The sequence below is a fragment of the Lepus europaeus genome, chromosome 8 (genome assembly GCF_033115175.1).
Source record: "Lepus europaeus isolate LE1 chromosome 8, mLepTim1.pri, whole genome shotgun sequence".
Lineage (NCBI taxonomy): Eukaryota > Metazoa > Chordata > Mammalia > Lagomorpha > Leporidae > Lepus > Lepus europaeus.
Window position 1 is genome coordinate 102,575,447 of NC_084834.1, and position 19,638 is coordinate 102,595,084.

The window sequence follows — 19,638 nt, forward strand, 5'->3', positions numbered from 1 at the left end:
ATGCTTTAAAGATACTACAAGGGACATGTATATGAAAGAAAGACAGCAAGCAGAACTATAGAAAATCACATTGAATGAGCTCACTTGTAATGCATAAATTCTTATTTTTCTACTTAGCTGAGATCTATATTCTTTCTGTGATACAGATTTTAAGTGAAGGAAGTTCGAGGAGTTAGAATTTTTTGGATTATGCCATATGCAATATTTTATCTGAACTGCAATTTTACATATACCCTGAGAGCCTGTTGAGATAACAATGAAGCAAGGTAAAATAAGTGAGTGCTTTCTATGAGGACTGTTATAACTTTATGTCACCATCTATCTTCTACAGAAGTTCCTTAAGATCTGATGTAACCAAAAAAGTCTCACTAACTGTACTTTTTTATGACCCATCACGGGAGATATGGACGACTCCAAGGAAGCCAAGCCAGCTGTGCTCTTGGTTGGGGCTGAAGCACTTTATCCGTGTGTTTCTCATTGGTTGTGGCAGCCTTAGCTTTTGATCTTTCATGTTTGTTCTCACCAAATTCTTAGGCCTAGCCTTTCTCACACATTTCTCCCTGCTGGTCTGATGCTGTCCTTGTTCTGAGGGGATCCTGATGGTATCATGTGATTGGAGGGCTCTGACATTGTCCTATGTGGCCAATTCTTAATCTGGAGATTGGGGTTCTTTTGTTTTTTGACAGGAAGAGTGGACAGTGAGAGAGAGAGAGACAGAGAGAAAGTCTTCCTTTACCGTTGGTTCACCCTCCAATGGCCGCCACGGCCGGCGCGCTGTGGCCGCCGCACTGCACTGATCCGAAGCCAGGAGCCAGGTGCTTCTCCTGGTCTCCCATGTGGGCGCAGAGTCCAAGGCCTTGGGCCATCCTCCATTGCACTCCTGAGCCACAGCAGAGAGCTGGACTGGAAGAGGAGCAACCAGGACAGAATCCGGTGCCCCGACTGGGACTAGAACCGGGGTGCCTAGATTTGGGTTCTTAAACACCCAAGTGCCCCATCCGTACTCTGTAGGCCGCCTGGCCCAGGGTCTGTGTGCCTGGAATGTCCTGGTGAGGGAGGATGTTTTGACATGACCCTCTTTAAAGTGGTTCATTAACATGGTAAAAAGACTCTTTCAATTTTCTCTAATTACGTAGTTGGCCATGGTCACAGACATTTGCAAACAACCAATCTCAGACCAAAAACATTTGAGAGAAAGAAAATTTTTTCTGTATTGAACATGTTTAAACTTTACTTTTGTTATTATTCCCTAAAAAACACAATATAGCAACTATTTGCACAGCATTTATACTGTTGAATTAAATAGAGATAATTTATGCAGACAGGAAGGTATGCATAGGTTATTTGCAAATACTGCACCATTAAATATAAAGGACTTGAGGATCCTCAGAGTTTGATGTCTGCAGGGGTCCTAGAACCGATCTCCATAAACACAGAGGTGTGACCACACTGTGTGTCAGGGAGTTTCCAAGGCCAATCTGATGGCACTCTTTATTTTGTTGCTGTTGTTTTCTTAATTTGTTTTCAAAATTTATTTATTTATTTTGAAAGAGTTACAGAGAGAGGGAGAGACAAAGAGATCTTCCATGTTCTGGTTCACTCCCCAGATGGCTACAATGGGCAGGGCTCGGCTAAACTGGAGTCAGGAGCCATGAGCCAGGAGCTTCATCCTGGTCTCCCACATAAGTGGCAGGGGTCCAAACACTTGAGCCATCTGCTGCTGCTTTTCCTAGGCCATTAACAGGAAGACATATTGGAAGTGCAGCTGCAGGGCATGGACTAGAGCCCATACAGGATGCCAGCATCACCAGAGGCAGGTTTACAATGTTATGGCACAATTCTGGCCCCCTGATACCACTCTAGACCTTTACCCTGGCCTTGAGCTTCACTCAGTCCAGGCTCCTCTGTTGTCTAAATTACTTGTTAATATTTTTAAAGAGTGAAATTTTAATGGTTTATTTGATAAGCTATGTTAAAATATCCACTATTTTATAAGCTATGTTAAAATGTCAAAATGTGGGCCAAGTTTTGGTGTCCAGGCAGTTCTCAAAGCATTGAGTTTCCTTCTGTAAACTGGCTCCCCAGTCAACAGTTCTTCACTATTTGCACAACTCTTCTGGACTTCCAGAATCCAGATTAACATCTGCTGGTGCTTCTTGGTGCTAGCTCCTATATTCTGGACTCCCTCCTGAGCCCCTGCTGTCTCATCAGATCCTGTCATATCCAACCAGATACTCTGGGTCACCCTGTAGCATAACCAGTGCTATGTGGTTAGGCTTTCTGGTATTGAGCCTGCTGGTTTGACTTCTCAGGGATGTTCACCTCTTGGTTTGTGTGTGTGTTTTTTTCCCTAACCTGTTTAGCTGGAGTTGTGTCCTGAGATCAGGAGAGTTTCCTCCAGCTCTATCCTCTGGCATAAATCCCTCCCAGTCCTGATTTCCTTCAAGTTGGGACCTTGCATGGGAGCAATCCTGCTGTGAGTAACAGGTTAAATTGTAAGCCTTTGTTGAAATACTTGAAATCCACTGGGAAAAGCAGTGCACACTATAAACAAATAGAGGAAAACTGATGTTGATCAATGTTACTTGCTCCTCAACTCATAATGATTGCTTTTCTTAGGAATAATGAAAGAAGGGAGAAAGAATGAAAGCAAAGCAAGAAGAGAAGAAACCATGGAGAAGAAAATACAAGTGTCCAACTTATACGTATATTTTAAAGTTATCCAAACACGAATTCAAGTTAGAACTTCAAAAAAAAAAAAAAAAACAAAAAAACAAAAAAACAAAAAAAACTGGTACATTCAACAGGCCACCGTATTGGTTATTCCCAACTCAAGCATTTAACAGTGAAGCTTGATAAAATCTGGGAGACTGTAACTGATGCTGGAGGCAGAGTCAGCCTCCAATCACGTTTGGTTTCTTTATCTGTATCTCTAGAAGATGATGCTTGGGCTAAAATCCAGTCCCACTGCTTTGATACTTGGAAGACCACTATCAGAGTAAGTGCATGGAGACGCATTCTGCTTGCCAAGAGAGAGGGTTTTTTAAACAGCATAATAATATACAGCAATAGAAACCAACTCTGGCTAATTCCAGCAGAAAGAGGATTTATTAACAAGAACTGCAGATGGCCTTAAGCAAATGAAAAGATGATAAACCTCCCACATAATAAGATAAGTGGAATTTAAGCTATACTAAAATATAACTTTTCACCTATCAGATTGGCAAAACTCCAAAGGTTGGACAAGGTACTCTGTTGGCAAGGCCTGTGGGGAAACAGTCACTCTCAGACTCTGCAAAATAATAAACCTCTAAGAAGGCAATTTGGCAATATTCATCAAAATTAACAAGTGCACTTATCCTTTGACTTAGCAATCCTGTTTCTGGAATTTTCTGAAAACATACCTGCTACTTGCACCGAAATAAAATGTGCAGTGTTGTTTGTAGTAACAGACAATTGGGAGCAGGCCAAGTAAACACCAACCGTTACCCGTTAAAATAAGCCATGGTATATCTACAACACTGCAACAGAAAATGAGCCGCTCCCCCAGTACTCATATGGAGAAAGTGCAAAAGGATCAAGATTCTAAAAAATGCATGTTGCATGCTATCTTTTGTGTTGATTCCTCCTCATTTTACCTAAAGGAAATGCTGAAAAGATCCACAAGCTTTAAAAGTGGTTCCCTGGCACAATGCATTAACGGGGGTACAGAGAAAGGGGGATTACTTCTTCATGTGTACCTCATTGTGTTGCTTTGACTTCAGAACAATTTAAATAAAGTTAGAACACTAAATAAAAAGAGAGAATAATTTCCTAGAGGACTTGATGACCAGGCTTGGAGTTTACTCATTGGGAAGTAACAGACCCTGTGCCACACAAGATGCATTCTGAAAATGACAGCCAATATCCACAGGCCAGGAGGCCACGGTTCTAGTGGCAGTATCTGTGTCCAGCGTCCAGGGTCAGGGCTGTGTGTAGTGCATACTATAGTGCCTGTGTCCAACACTGGAGTCTTCCTGTACCACACCAACAGACACCAGTCTGCCAAGATACTGACCCCTCCAGCCGCTGGGGCTATGATGACACGGAGCTAGGGCCCTCAGGCTGGCTGGTTGTAGCAGCAAACAGCCTCAACTCTGCTGAGCTGTGCATTACAAGTAGTGTCATTTTCTAAATGTGCTTTCCTTTGAAAACGTTTGGGAAGCAATGGATTAAAGAACAAAGCTTTTAAAAGAAAGGACCTCCAGCTTTCCTCCAGTGAGGATAATAAATCACAAGGATGAAAGCGTTCAGATTTGTTAAATTTAAGGAGTTCATTTGTTCTGATGTGCTCAGTGTGGATTTACTGCTGTTGATGCTACAGTACTCAATGCTCTGCACCAGAGGCTCGTTTCCAAGGAAATGAAGGCTGCGCTAAGGCTGCTTTCTACCGAAGGTTGGAGTACTTACCTGAGGGTTCACAAGGCAAACCTCCCCAGGAAGGCCAGGGGAACTCTAGGCAATGCGATATTGACTCTGGAAGGACAAACAGAAAAATAGGTTTTGATGGAGAGGAGGATGAGAGGCAACTTGAAGTGCTCCAAGGGGGTCTGCCTCAATGTATTCTCTATGTCTATTGATGTAGTACATGTAGGTCAGTTTCCTAGGGCAGCAGGTAAGGTGGAGATAGGTAGGTATTTGATCTGGAAGGACAAATTGAAGATATCTAGCACAATCTCTAAAAATAAATGACAGTGCTAATGGCATACAGTTGTGCTGGCCAATGGAGTGAGGAATGCTAACATTAACAGAATCTTCCCTACACTGTTTTGAATTTTATTCTTTGTTCTCTCACCACTAGCATCAGAAGATAGAAAAAGAACTGGAAGAGGAGTACTTCCAGGGCTGGCATTGTGGTGTAATGGGTTAAGCCACTGCCTGCAATGCTGGCATCCCATATAGGTGGCAATTTGAGTCCTGGTTGCTCCACTTCTGATCTAGCTCCCTACTAATGCACCTGAGGAAGTAGTGGAGGATGATCCAAGGCCTTGGGCTCCTTACCTCCATGAAAGACCTGGATGAAGCTCCTGGCTCATGGCTTTGGCCTGGCATCTCTCTCTCTCTCTGTAACTCTACCTATCAAATAAATAAAATAAATCTTAAAAAAAGAAGAGTACTTCTCCCTGTCTCCAAGTCAGTTTCCCTGTTCTTGATGGTTTTTTTCTGGATTTCAGTTATTTGTCCATCCATCCATCTTTCCCAACATTCATACGTTAAACACATGTTTTACAAGCACTGGCACAGCTTAATTTGTTCCAGGTTCTATGCTAGGAACTGATGTAAAGAGGGGGATAAGACCCAATGTCTGCTTTCATGGGTCTGAAATGCAAATAAGCTATTACAATGTGAGAAGTATTTCAGACATGCATGTGAAGATCATGGCTGCCCAACCCTTGGTCGTGAAGGAGAAGTGATGTTGGGATTCATGCTAGAGTACAAACTTCCTAAATAGCTCTTTTCAATGAATCTGGTAAGGGCACTCTGAGCAGACAACAGAGACAAAGATCTGGAAATGTATTGAGTCAGATGTGAGGATTGGTGAATGGAATTCAGGCTGTCTCTTATCCCCTTGGCCAGGATAATTTGTGCATCCCTTACACTGCACAGTCTTATGCTCAAATCCTATCCCTTAGATCACATTTTCGATAGGCTTCTACATCAGGGCTGCTGTTTTATTGGTTCAGTCCAAGGTACCCAGAGAAACAGATGGGCTGGTGGCTGGGGATGGCTACCCATTTCATTTTCTCCCCTGTATGGGAAGACAAAGTTTTAGCGAAGCTAGGAATAAAAAATGTTTGGAGCCAGGTAAGGCTGATCAGCATTAAACTGCTATCCTCCCTACTTGATAGTATGCCGTAATATAAATAAGCTGAACTTGCTCTCTCTTCCTTGTCTTCTCACAGCCTGGTAATACTATAATATGTATTTGGAAATTTCCTTCTCAATATCAGTGAATTCACTGTTTCTAGTGTTCTTCCTTTTTTCCCTTTAAAGACTTGGAATAATGGCTCTTGCAGCATGAAGTAAGTTTAGTCTCTATTTTATTTTGTTGCCTTTTTTAAAAATCAATAAATCATCAAGCAAAAGGGTGCAATCTAAAGGAACTTATTGACAGGACTTTATTGAAGATATGCACTAGATGTTAAAAAGTTCCAGCACCTGCAGTAGTTTGGGATTAATAGCAAAGAGATGCAATCTTTCATTATTTTTTATTTTACCAGATGTTAGTTTTTTACTATTGAGGAAGTGCTCTACTTACAGATGTTAATGGCATCCTTTGTGGTGGCCTGGATAGGGAACAATAGCGATATTTAGGATGGTTCAAGCTATCTGCAATCCATTTCATTATACTTGTAGCACTAAAAAACTGAGAATCAAGTTTTGAAAATCATTTTTTTTTGAAGTTTAAAAGTATTTATTAGAATCAAGGACCTCCAGCCAGAACAGCATGGAGGGGGCTTCTAAGAGAGGAAAACCCAAAGGGGACTGGTGGCAGCTTTAAGTACAATTTCAAAGGAAAAAAAAAAAACTTGACAACCAGATTGGCATTCAGTTACCAGGCAGGGACAAAAACCATCAAAAGATCTCATTTACAATTCTCCATCCTGTCTGGCCTGCTAAGGGTGGGAGCTCTGGAGGAGCTCCCTTGCTACCCTCATGGTAAATTTGGAGATTCCAAAGGAAGGAGGGCAGCCTGTCTGTTCTTGCTAAAGATAGGGTTTTGGGGAAGGAAGCAAATATTTTACACCCCAAATTCAATTGGGAAACCCTGGCCATCTATTAACCCATCTGACTCCTCACTTTCCCTCCTCTGGGATGGAAACCCTAGCATCTGTTAGGGGGAACTGGGTGTAATCGCTTTGGCTGCTTCATGCTGAAAAGGGGGGTCTTTGGGAAGGGGGATCAAGACAGGGTTCCAGCAGGAGGTGGCTTCTCCTCCCTGGGGGATGCAGTGCCAGCTTGCAGAAACTGTTTCCATTGGAGGTTTCATGCGCATGGCCTCCTAGAATTTTACATTTTTAAGTCTGGAGAAAACGAATCTAGCAAGCAGTTTATTTTATTTTATTATTTTTCAATTTTTTATTTCATAAATGTGAATTTACAAAGTGCAAATTTTGTATTGTTGTGGCTTCCCCCCCAACCCCCCCTCCCTCCCCTCTCCCTCTCCCATCCCGCCCTTTATCGAGTTTCATTTTCAATTACCTTCATATACTGAAGATCAACTTAGTATATACTAAGCAAGGATTTCAACAGGCTGCATTCACACAACTGCACAAGGTATAGGGTATTGTTCCACTAGTAGTGTTTTTAAGTTTCATAGTAAAACACATTAGGGACAGAGATCCTACGTGGGGAGCATGTACCCAGTGACTCCCTTTGTTGATTTAACAATTGGCACTCTTATTTGTGAAGTCAGCAATCACCCGAGACTCTTGCTATGAGCTGTCTAGGCTATGGAAGTCCCTTGAGTTCACTGACTCTGAACTTGTTTAGTCAAGGCCGTGTCACAGTGGAGGTTCCTTCCTCCCTTCAGAGAAAGGCGCCTCTCTCCTTGATGGCCTGTTCCTTCTGCTGGGTTCTTGTTCACCAGGGTCTTTCATTTAGATTGTTTTTTGCCACCGTGTCATGGCTTTCCATGCCTGTGAGACTCTCATGGACCTTTTAGCCAGATCCAAATGTCCCAAGGGGTGATTCTGAGGCAGGAGTGCTGTTTTGGGCATTTGCCATTCTATGAGTCTGCTGTGTGTCCTGCTTCCCCCGCAGGATCATTCTCTCCCTTTTAATTCTGTTCTTCATTATTTGCTTACACTGGTCTTATTTGTGAAATCTCTTCGACACATACACTATCTTTTTGATCGGTTGTGTATTTATACTTATCACTTTACCAAGTATGCTGGTATTGGTACCTGCCTCCTTGGTAAGATTGATTTGAAATCCCCTGGCACATTTCTAGTTCCACCATTGGAGGTAAGTCCGAGTGATCATGTGCCAACCTATATATCTCCTCCCTCTCTTATTCCCACTCCTATGTTTACCATAGATCACTTTTCTGTTAATTTTAAATGCCTAAGAATGATTGTGCATTGATTACAGAGTTCAACCAGTAAGCAGTTTAAACTCACAGGATATAAAACCGAGGACAGAGTCATTATTAGAGGCCCTAAGAAAAATGTCTAAACCATGAGCAAGTTTTTTCATTGAGAGGCAAATACAAACTGACAGAAAGGACTTGAAAAAATAAGGTGGGCTTAAGGCCTTGTCAGTTATGAGGCTCAGACCTATCTATATTTCTTCACATGCGGTACATGATAAGGGAGGCATCCTGTTGACTTCCATTACCTAGCTGGCCTGGGAGGAGAGCTGGCCTGAAGAGAAGGTAGGTGCCATTTTTAAAAGGAAAATACTTTTAGTTAATATACAGTTCTGTCTGCAATGTTGTTGACCCTACTTGGCCATCCCCCTGACAGCAGTGGTTACTTTGAAAGCTGGGGTGAGTGAAGGGCTTTTCAGCTTAGAGCTAACAAGGCCTGTGGCTCTGACCTGGAGCCTTCGACTCCAGGGCAGGTCCGTTCCCAATGACCCAACTCTTGGCTGGCAGAGCTGCCAGAGCGCTTCATAAGCTGACTTCTGCTGAAGCCCTGACTTTCCACATTGAAAACCAATGCAGTGGACTGGCCTGTTGGGTCTCTTTGATGGCAGATCACTGTGTAAGGCTGCCACTAATTGGAAAATCATTTTTGACATTATTCGATACATTTTGGGTACTGGTTTTGGTTCAGATACTTGGCTGTTGTCTACACAATGCCAGTAAACTTTGCTTTTAATTTTAATTGCTGTCATTATTTTTCTCTTAAAGAGTCTAAGGAAGGGGCTGGTGCTGTGGCGTAGCCGGTAATGCCATTGCCTGCAGTGCCGGCATCCCCTATGGGTGCTGGTTTGAGATCCAGCTGCTTCACTTCCTGTCCAGCTCTCTGCTATGGCCTGGGAAAGCAGTGGAAGATGGCCCAAGTCCTTGGGCTCCTGTACCATGTGGGAGACCTGGAAGAAGCTCCTGGCTCCTGGCTTTGGATCGGCGTAGCTTTGGCTGTTGTGGCCAACTGGGGAGTGAACCAGTGGATGGAAGACCTCCCCGCCCAACTCTCTCTGCCTCTCCTCCTCTCTCTATGTAACTCTTTCAGGTAAAATAAATAAATCTTTTAAAGAAAAAAGAGTCAAAAGGGATCCAAATCAATTTTCCATCCTGAAGAAAAGGAAGGAGCTCGCAAAGTGAAAAAAATTACAAGAATATAGGGAGCAGAGAGGTAGCGAGGACAGAGCTGTCAAGGTCCTTACGACAGCCTGCAGTGGGCAACAGATAGCTTCGTTATGGGAAAGACTTAGCTGTCTGTAACATTCCTCACATTTTGCTGGGAATCACTGCTTTCTCATGTCACTGGCTTGATGCCAGTGTTATGCATGTTCCAGAAATCTGTTTGAGGAAAGCAAGATAACAATCAAAACCAAATAGATTCAGATCTTAGATAATAAGATTCTTATTTTAGAAGATAAAATTTCAAGTGACATCTATGGTATGGTTCCTGTTTATTCACCCAATTTAATGGTGATCTGTTAAGACTTATGAGCTGGGGCCTGGCGCCGTGGCTCACTTAGCTAATTCTCTACCTGCGGCGCTGGCATCCCATATGGGCACTGGGATCTAGTCCCGGTTGCTCCTCTTCCAGTCCAGCTCTCTGCTGTGGCCCAGGAGGTCAGTGGAGGACGGCCCAAGTGCTTGGGCACCTGCATGGGAAACCAGGAGGAAGCACCTGGCTCCTGGCTTCAGATCAGTGCAGCGCCGGCCATAGTGGCCATTTGAGGGGTGAACCAACGGAAGGAAGACCTTTCTCTGTCTCTCTCTCTCTCACTGTCTGTAACTCAACCTGTGAAATAATAAATAAAAATCTTTTTAAAAAAAGACTTACGACTCTCACTTTTTCCTTCTGGAGTAATTACCCTATAATTTAGGACTCTCTTCACCAAACAAGACATATGTTTGTTATTTGCTGGTCAATTTGTTCATTAACAGCAGACGCTGGTTTCCATTGATCAGGTGGGAAGTCCACACTGAATAAATTAACTGGATAATTGCAAAGCCTCTTCTTCCTTCCTCAAGGCCATTAAAATACCTTTAGTTGTTTGTGAGGGGTTGGAGGTCTTCAACACCATTGTTGCCATATTGCCTTTGTCACCTACTTTTCAGCACATGACAGCCCTGCATGCGTGCCTGTTAACCTACTATAAATGAACACAATTTGAGAAGAGCTGGAAAAAGGAAAATAAATTTCTGATTCGGTTTTAAGTTGGAGGGCTTTAAGTAAGGACTTCAGCCAATGTTTGCTGAGCACTACTGTGTGTCAGGCCCAGGAGGAGACAGCAGTAACCTTTCAGACAAGGGCTCAGCTCTCATGAAATTTGCAACCTAGAGGAAGGAGACAGCCAATAACCGATTGTAAAAATAAACAAGAAAATTATAGCTAGTGATAGATACTGTGAAAAAAAATAACAAATGCTTGTGCCAGTGGAAAGCTATTTTTAGTGGGATAGTCAGGGAAAATCTCTTTGGGGAGGTGACTTTTGATTTCTTAAGTTATGATTTGTTGAATACTCCTTGGGCTAAGTCTGGCCTAAGGGTTTTATTTGTATTAACTCAACCAGTCCTCACAGTAACCTGATGAGAAAGTACTACTGCCTTCTTTCTACAAGGACATGATGGGAGGACAAAGACACTTGGAGATTTGCTGAGGACCACAATGCTGTCAAACCATGAGGAGGGAAGCAGTTCTGTGTTTAAACTGAACAAGGGGGCCTCTGTCCTGGCCGCCATGCTTTATTGAGTCCCAACTCTCTCTCTCTGTCTCTCCTCTGTAAATCTGACTTTCAAATAAATAAACAAATGTTGAAAAAAATTTTTATTGACAATTCTGATTGCTACTGTCTACAGGAGAAAGTTTCTACAAATTGAGATTAAAAAATTACTTAGAAGTATAAAAATGTAAGGGGGACATTTAATTGAGATTACTGTCATGGGAACACATTTTGATTATAACAATGTAATGATTTTGCTGGAATGCAAGAAAAAGTAAATTTTATTCTATAAATACATGGTAATTTATAATCTATGTATACTTTTTTCTATTACTTCTGTAAACGTTACTGGCTCATCAATTCAGATATGTGCTGTAATAATTAAATTCAGTCATCTCCAATATTGTGTCAACTTTTAATTTTGTAAAAACTATGTACTTGTTTTTTGATATTTTGCTCATACACATACGAAGATGGGATGTGTTTTCTGTGGCCATCTATTTAGTTTGTTTTATCAATTTAAACATTTAAGTAAATACTTGTCTGATTGCCAGGCCCTGAATGGAAGGAGTGGGCCTGTGGGGAAACGGAATGATCTGGCTCACATTGTTAGAGGATGAGAAAAGGCAGCAAAGCTGTGCCCGTTTCTAAAAGTGACAGTTTCTGATTGGTGTTTTTAAAAGTATGGAATCAACCAAGGTGTCTACTATTGGATGAATCAATAAAGAAAATGTGAAATTTTATTCAACTACACAAAAGAATGAAATTTTATCATTCGAATCAAAATGGGAACTAGAAGGCATCATGTTGAATGAAATAAGCCAGAGACAGAAAGACAAATACCACCTATTCTGCCTTTGGAGTGGGAGATAAAACTTGAAAAACAGAACAAGAAGAAATGCCTGTGTGTATCAGTTTAGTTGCTAATACAGTGTTTTGTTAGACTTTATTTTAAATCTTTGTCAAACAACTTGTTAAGGATTATATACTGTTGTAGTTTTAGTGATTTTGTGCCTTTTAAAATTTATTTTATGAGTGAAGTTGAACATCTTTCCATTTGATTATTGTTTGTAGCCTTAGATTATTTTCCTGCTCAATGGTAGTCTTTTTACTTTTTATGTGTTGAACTCTTAGAGGATCATGAAGTCTTTGGCTATAATGTAAATTAAGAATGCTATCTCAAAATTTAAAAAATGAATTAATCTTTTAGTTGGAAAAATCTGTAAAGCTATACTCATTTCTGAAACACAAAAATTTAAAAAATGTTGTTCATTCATTGCTGTTTTTCTTAAAAAATGCAGATTAAATCTTTCCATATGGGGAAGAAGACATGGGCCGCTTGGATTAATCCTTGTCCCCCAGCATACCAATAGGGATTTGTGGGTACCAAGAAGTCCACACTGATCCTCTTACATTTTTGAGGATCTAGATGATTTTCAGCACTGCACATCACCAATATTTGTAGAGTTTTTAAAGCACAGTTTAGCCTGGTGCCCTGACCCAGGGAAATAAGAATCACTGGTCAGAGTGGGGCCCTTTGGGCTATGAGAGAGTTTAGGGGATTCCAGTGTGAGGTCAGGGTTAGAACCATTGCTTCAGTGGCTCCTCGCCCCATCTTAAAACTGGTCTCTTTTCCCTTATTTGGTAACTTCATTGGTTCCAGGCCCACTCCCCCTACTTCCTTTCTTGTTGAGGCTTTCCTGGTAAGCATCATCTTTTTACTCCCCTGGCAATTTTCTTTTTTAAACTGGGACATTACCATCAATTTATTGGACTGTGATGAATGCTGTTTAGAAAAATAATAAAATCATGTGAGCACACGTGGGTGAAAAATATAACTGACTTAATCAGGAGGCAACTTCTGTGAGATCTGAAGCCTATAACATTTTGTCCCTGCCTTGGGGAGATGAGATGTGCTATGATTACAGATATTACTGGACAGGATAAATATACAGTGTGTGTATCTGGATTTACATGACTCATGGGAGGCAGTCCACAGACTCCGAGAAGTAAAACGTGGCCATCTACGCCAAGGTTTCTCTAAATGCATTTAATGTTGGATTTGGGACAAAGTTCATCTCTGAACTTTATAGCAAACTGAGTGATGATGCTGAAATGAAGTGCAGAGCACCTGAGCCCATAAACAAGGCTCAGCAGAGGGACTGTGGGCTGGCCGGGAAGGTCTTTCATGAGAGAGAATCGTAAAACTGCTTTTGAGAGACCTCTGCTAAAAAAAAAAAATATGGCTGTTGTTAACGAGTTGTTGCTGGATTTCAGGCTGAGCAGCAACATTTTATGATCAGAGGCAATGAATTCCTTCCATCAGCATAAACAGCAAGTCTCCCAAAAGGAAAGCTTTGACAGCAAGAGGGCCTCTGGGTGAGGGACGCTCCCTGGGCTCGGGCCATTCTTTCTTTGACCATGCTGGATTCTTCTTTGAGATCCTTACCAGAAGTCTGCATTATATTCTTTTTCCTATTATTCCATTTCATTCACTCTTTCATTGTAGATTGTTTCTTCATGTGCATTAATATTTTGCTTAAAGTCTTTCCACCCCTACCATCACTCTCATAGTTCAAACTACCGTCGTCTCCTGTCAGGACTGCTCTAACAGTCCCCTAAGTGCTCACCCTGCCTCTGTCTTTGACCTCTTTAGTTTGTTTTCTACATTCCACCATTAGGATGCCTCTGAAGGGGTTGGTGTTGTGGTGTAGTGGGTAAAGCTGCCTGCAGCTGGTTTGAGTCCTGGCTTCTTCATTTCCAATCTAGCTTCCTGCTAATGGCCTGAGAAAAGCAGCAGAGGATGGCCCAAATACTTGGACCCCTGCTATGCATGTCAGAGACCTGGATGAAGCTCTTGGTTCCTGGCTTCAGCCTAGACCTACCATGGCCATTGTGGCCATCTAGGGAGTGAACCAGCCAATGGAAGATCCACTCTCTCTCCCTCCCTCTCTGTAACTCTTTCAAATAAATAAATAAATAATTCTTTAGAAAGTGTAACTATATATTATGTCGCTTAACTATTTAAAAATACTCAATTATTCTTCATTATTCTTAGGTTAGAATTACTTAAATCCCCAAAGAGAATTGATAGAATGCTTCATAACCAGTCTTCTGCCTGTTTATGTGAGCACCTCTTCTTGCACCTGTTCCCTGCCCTCCACTCTCTCCCTACTACTTTAGAGTGATCTGTTAATACTCTTTAGAGTGATCTGTTAATCCGAATTACCAAAGCTGTTTGTGAGAAACCCTCGTCTCTGCATTCCACCCAGTACCAATTGGACCAGAATCCATGGGAGCTCCCAAGGGGATTCTTCAAAGTGCCAACTTGACAACCATTGTGAGCCACTGGAATTGCTGAATAGAGATGAAATGCAAGACAGCTGCGTTGCAACAGTGGCCATCCCTGCAGGATGATTACAAAGTCCAGAGAGGATTGATTGGAAAGATATTGCCTGCTGTCCCTGGCTGCTGCATTTGACCCTGCCACATTAGGAATCTGAGAGCCCTTGGGATGTCCTTGAACATCCTCTTTTAAAATACAGATTGTGTTAGAAACTTAGCTTGCAAATGGGCTTTAGTCTAGACCTTTGGAGGCCTGGATAAAGGACAGTGGAAAGAGGATGAGATTTAGATCAGATGACTGAGGAAGGTTTGAATTTGACTTTATGATATTTCACCATCAGGCAAATTGTTTTAGTCTCCTGGGCTATGGTTTTCTCATCTGCGAAATGGGCTAATAAGAATAGGTATCACTGAAGTGGACATCGTTAGGTGTTATTACCCAAGTTGGTAGTTATTTTGTCTCTTGTTTTGGATCTGATTGAAGAAAAAGGAGAATAATAAACTCACAGATGGCAAGTGATGGGGGAACTCAGTATTCAGAAAGCATTTTGAAGTGAATTTCAATGAAACATGATATATCATTATTTGTGGGATACAGCTAAAGCAGTGCACAGGGGGAAATTTTTAGCACTAAGATGGAAAACTGTGAAGAATGTGAAAATAAAAAGGGAGGCACCAGTTGGGTGAAAATATTTTTAAAATGTATCTGATAAATGACTGGTATTTAGAGTGCATAAAGAAGTGTAACTGAAGAATGGGAAGACAAAAGACCGAATAAAATTAGGGAAAAGATTTGAACAGACTCTTGACCAAAGATGATGTAGGAATAGTTAATAACCACACGAAAAGATACTCAACACTTGGCATTATTATAGAGATGCAGACTCAAGCCATATTGCAGTATTACTGTGTATTTGGCTGCTAGAGTGGCTAAAAGTAAAAAGTGTTTGCAAGAATGCGGGGTAACAGTGGAAATGTAAAACTGGATAATCACTTTGGAAAATAGTTCGGTAGTTTCTTAAAATGTTAAACATATATGAATGCCACCTAGCCATTGAACTCCTAGACATTATCCAAGAAATAGAAGTGTATGTTTGCACAAAGATTTCCACACACATGTTCATAACAGCTTCATTTTAATGCCCCAAACTTCAAACAACCCAAATGACCATCAACAGGTGAAAAGAGAAATGAATTGTGATCTATCCATACAACTGAGTATTATTTATCAATAGAAAGAATAATTGTACATAAAACAATATGAATGAATCTCAAAATAATTATGTTCTATGAAAGAAGTAGGACAAAAGAGAGTATATACTGTGTGATTCCATATATCTAGGATTCTAGGAGATACAAAATAATCTCTGTGACAAAAGTCAGTCAGTGGTTGTCTAGGTACAGGGCAGAGGAGGGAGGAGAGGGAAGGGGCAAGGCACCTTGTGGGGATGAGTGTTGTGCTCATTATTTTGATGGTTTTAAGGCTGTATACTTAAGTCAACACTTATCAGATGGTCCACTTTCAGCATGTAGTTTATTATACACCAATTACACCTCAATAAAGCTATAAAACACAACCTAAGACAAGAACTTATATCTTGGAATCATAGGACATGGGCAGGTCTTGACTCTGCCAGTGACTAATACTTTGACCTTAGGAAGGTAATTTTAATCTTTCTGAGCCTCAGTTTTCACATGTGTAAAACAAAACTAATAACATTGGTAGGCTTAACGAAAGAGGAGGAGTCTTTGGTTAACTGCTAAATACCATCACCCAGACTGACTGTTCTCGTCTGTCTTTTGGAGCCTGATTGTAGAGAGAAGAGGGTAAAAAGACAGAGAAAATCAAGCAAGGTGGTTTTTGAAATTGGGACCCATCACACACACTTTGAGCTTTGTCATTGTCACTTTTGTTGGCAGAAAGGCCTGTCTTCTGATTTCTTCGGAAGACTCACAGGGCTGGCAACAGTGATTTCCAATTGAGGAGAGGGATGTGAAGGGAGCTCTAATGCTCCTTCCTTGCCTGGTTTCATCTTATCTCATCCCTCCTCAAACTGTTTTGAAACAGAGGAAACAAAATTTTTTAATGTTGCTGTTGGCTGGCCTGTGAACTGACTGTGAGGGTAATGACAGCAGGGGCATGCTTTAATGAACTTGACTTGTGCTGTACCCATGTTGGTGGAACCCTCTCTGCCCGTCTATCTTTAGTTTTCTGTATCAGTTCTCAAGTCCAGCAGTTACGCTTATTATATATTTTAAACAATCTTGTAAAAATTGTTATCTTTCTGGGGAATCTGCTGAACTTCATAGGCTGAAGAAAGTCAAATTAAATTAAAAAGCACTATTCTAGCAGATGGCAGATAAACTTGACCACTCTTGAGATATTAAGGGTTATCTTTCTGATGTTCAGGAACAATGGATGTGGCCACACAAAACGATTTAAAATGATACCCAAGAACTTGGAAATGAGGGAAATAAGGCTGTCAAGGAAGAGATATCAAACAAATTATATACGCCAATTTAAAAATTGGCTATAATTTGAATGAAGGTGCTATGTATTTACATATATTATGTGCATATTTATTTATGCATATGTATATAGTTATTAAACCATTTGATAGTGAAAGGTATCAGTTAGCTACTGAAGAACAAGAACTGCACTTGATCTTAGCCAAAAGGCCGAGAAGCGATGAAGAACAAGAACTAAAAAGGTTCAAATAGGCAAAGATTGGTTGTGCCCATTTGAATTCTGTATTGGGAGAGGATTCCTTGTTTGGCCAAGGAGGGGTTTTGGTCTACCTGGTTGATATATGAGGAATCTTGCAAAAGTTCACAAAAAAATTTGTATTATTAAATCATAATGGGATTTCAAAAATTTTTGCACCTAAATTTATCTTTAAATTCTGTTCTTCCACTAACTTTTCAAAGTCCCCTTGGATTTGATAATTTGAGGTTGAATCATGTAGAATATCAAAACCTCATCTTATTAAACAGTAAACAGGTTTCATTCCACTTTTACTAGCAACTTCTCATGAGTTGCATTCTGTTAAGGGCAAATCCTAGGGGAAACAGAGGCCTTGGTCATGCTGACGGAATCATCTAGAGACATACTATGCATCGTACATTGCAGTTATGTTTTTCAGTATGTTTGTTTACTTATTTTGGGAGAGAGAAAGAGGGAGAGAGAGAGAGAGAGAGAGAGAGAGAGAGAGAAACTGCTATCCTCAGGTTCACTCCCTAAATGCTCACAATAGCCAGGAGTAGGCTAGGCTGAAGCCAGGAGCCAGGAACTCAATCTAGGTTTCCTATGTGGGTGGCAGGGACCTGAGCACCTGAGCCATCACCACTGCCTCCCAGGATGTGCATTAGCCGGAAGCTGTAGTATAGAGTGGAGCTGGAACTCAAATGGAGGCATTGTAGGTACACCATCAACATTTTAGGCAATGTAACACAAACTTGTCCCTACTTTTCATTCTAATCATTTTGTTAGTTTGGTATCAGTTCATTATTAATGCTGTTAGTGTGACGCAGCCTTTCCACATCTGATTGACCCTGGGCCATTGACCAGGTCAAGTGTAGCTCACTTGCCAAAGTTGCTGATTACCATTACAGTGCAAATTCAGTGGTCACATGTCTGTGTCAATGTTCTTTCACCACACAGGAGTGTTCAACAGAGTTCCTAGCTTCCTGCTTGAAACGCTTTCTTCTCAAGTCGTTTTTGATCCCTCTCTACCCTGATTTCCTGTGATTTCACTGGTGTTCCTCCTCAGGCTCCTTTGCCAACTTCTCACTCTAATCTTAAAGTTAGGAGAAATCTGGTTGTTTTCAAACAGGAATGCTATTTGAAACAGTGATCCTAATTGTTTCTAGAATTAAAATTACACATGTGTGGGTGAATCTGGAATTTGAGTTCTCTCTACTAAGTATCAGACTCATATTCCACTGCCTGCTGAACATCTTCATTCAGATAGCTCATAGACATCTCCAACTTAGCAAATCTGGAACAGATCTCTTGATTTCAATCCCAAAGCTGTTCTTCAGAAAACGACACTATTAACTACCCAGGTACTTAGGTTCCAAACCTAGAAATCACTCTTGAATTATCTCTTCCTTTTAATCCCAGTATACCAGCAACTGCCTCTCCTAAGCCTATTCACCATTTCTCCACTTCTTTCCATTTCTATTGCTATTATCCTGGTTAAGATTATTGTCATTTTAACTAATTTACCACAAGAGCATCAGGTTTGGTGCCCTGAGTTGTTTAGCCCCACACAATCCATTCTACAAGATGATTTCTTTTGGATACAGATTTTTTAAACATAAAATTTATGGAAAAGTTTTGAGAGTAGCAGAAAGAACTTTTTTTCTTGAACCATTTTAGGGTAAATTTCAGTATAATATCAATCATCTTGAATAGTTCAGAGTACATTTCCTACAAGCAGAGGAATTTGTTTACATAATCACAATACAATGGTTAAAACCAGGAATGTAGCTCTGATACATTGCTGTCATCTAATTCATCCTTTGCAAGTTTTGCCAATTTTCCTAAAAAAGTCATTGTAATAAAGAAGATCCAATCTAGAGTCATGTGTTACATTTATTTGTCATGTTTCTTTGCTTTGCATCAGTCTATTGGTCTAGAATAGTTCTTTGCAAGATTATAGGTTTTTTTTTTTTTTAAAAGGAATTCCTCTTAATTTACATTGATTTTTCTTTTTTTAAAGATTTATCTATTTGATAGGCAGGGCAGCAGAAATGGACACACACACACACACACAGACACACAGAGAAGAGAGAGAGAGAGAGAGAGAGAGAGAGAGAGAGGTATCTTCCAACTGCTGGTTCATTTCCCAAATAGCTACAATAGCCAGGTCTGGGCCAGGCTGAAACTAGGAGCCAGAAATTCCGTCCTGGTCTCCCATGTGGGTGGCAGGGGCCTAAGTACATGAGACATCATTTGCTGCCTTCCCAGGTGCATTAGGAGGAAGCTGGATTGGAAGTGGAGGAGCCAATCTTTGAACAGATGCTCTGATATGGGATGCTGGTGTCATAAGTGGCAACTTAACACAGTGTGCCACAGTGCTGGCCCCCTGATGTTTTTACATAATTAGATTCCGGCCACACATCTTTGGCATGAATACTGCAGAAATATTCTTGTGCTGTTTGTGTTGCATACTTTTGCTTTGTCCCAGTGCTGATGTGGTCATTTGGATCATTTGAATAAGGTGATCTCTGCCATTTCTCTATCCTGAGGGTATTATCTTTTCCCTTGTAATCAGTATTTTGTAGGGAAGTACTTTGACATTACGTAACAGTTCTGTTTTAATCAGACTTTCAATTTATTGATTGATTTATTATTTATTTTAGTGTGAGTTTATGGATTTCTGTTAGACTCAGAAGACCATAATT

At 40.8% G+C, this 19,638-nt stretch overlaps 1 pseudogene; it reads right to left on the minus strand.

The window, feature by feature from the left end:
- Window positions 1-16,755: 16,755 nt before the first annotated feature.
- On the minus strand, window positions 16,756-16,920 carry LOC133766160 (U2 spliceosomal RNA; annotated as a pseudogene).
- Between the last annotated feature and the right edge of the window lie 2,718 nt (window positions 16,921-19,638).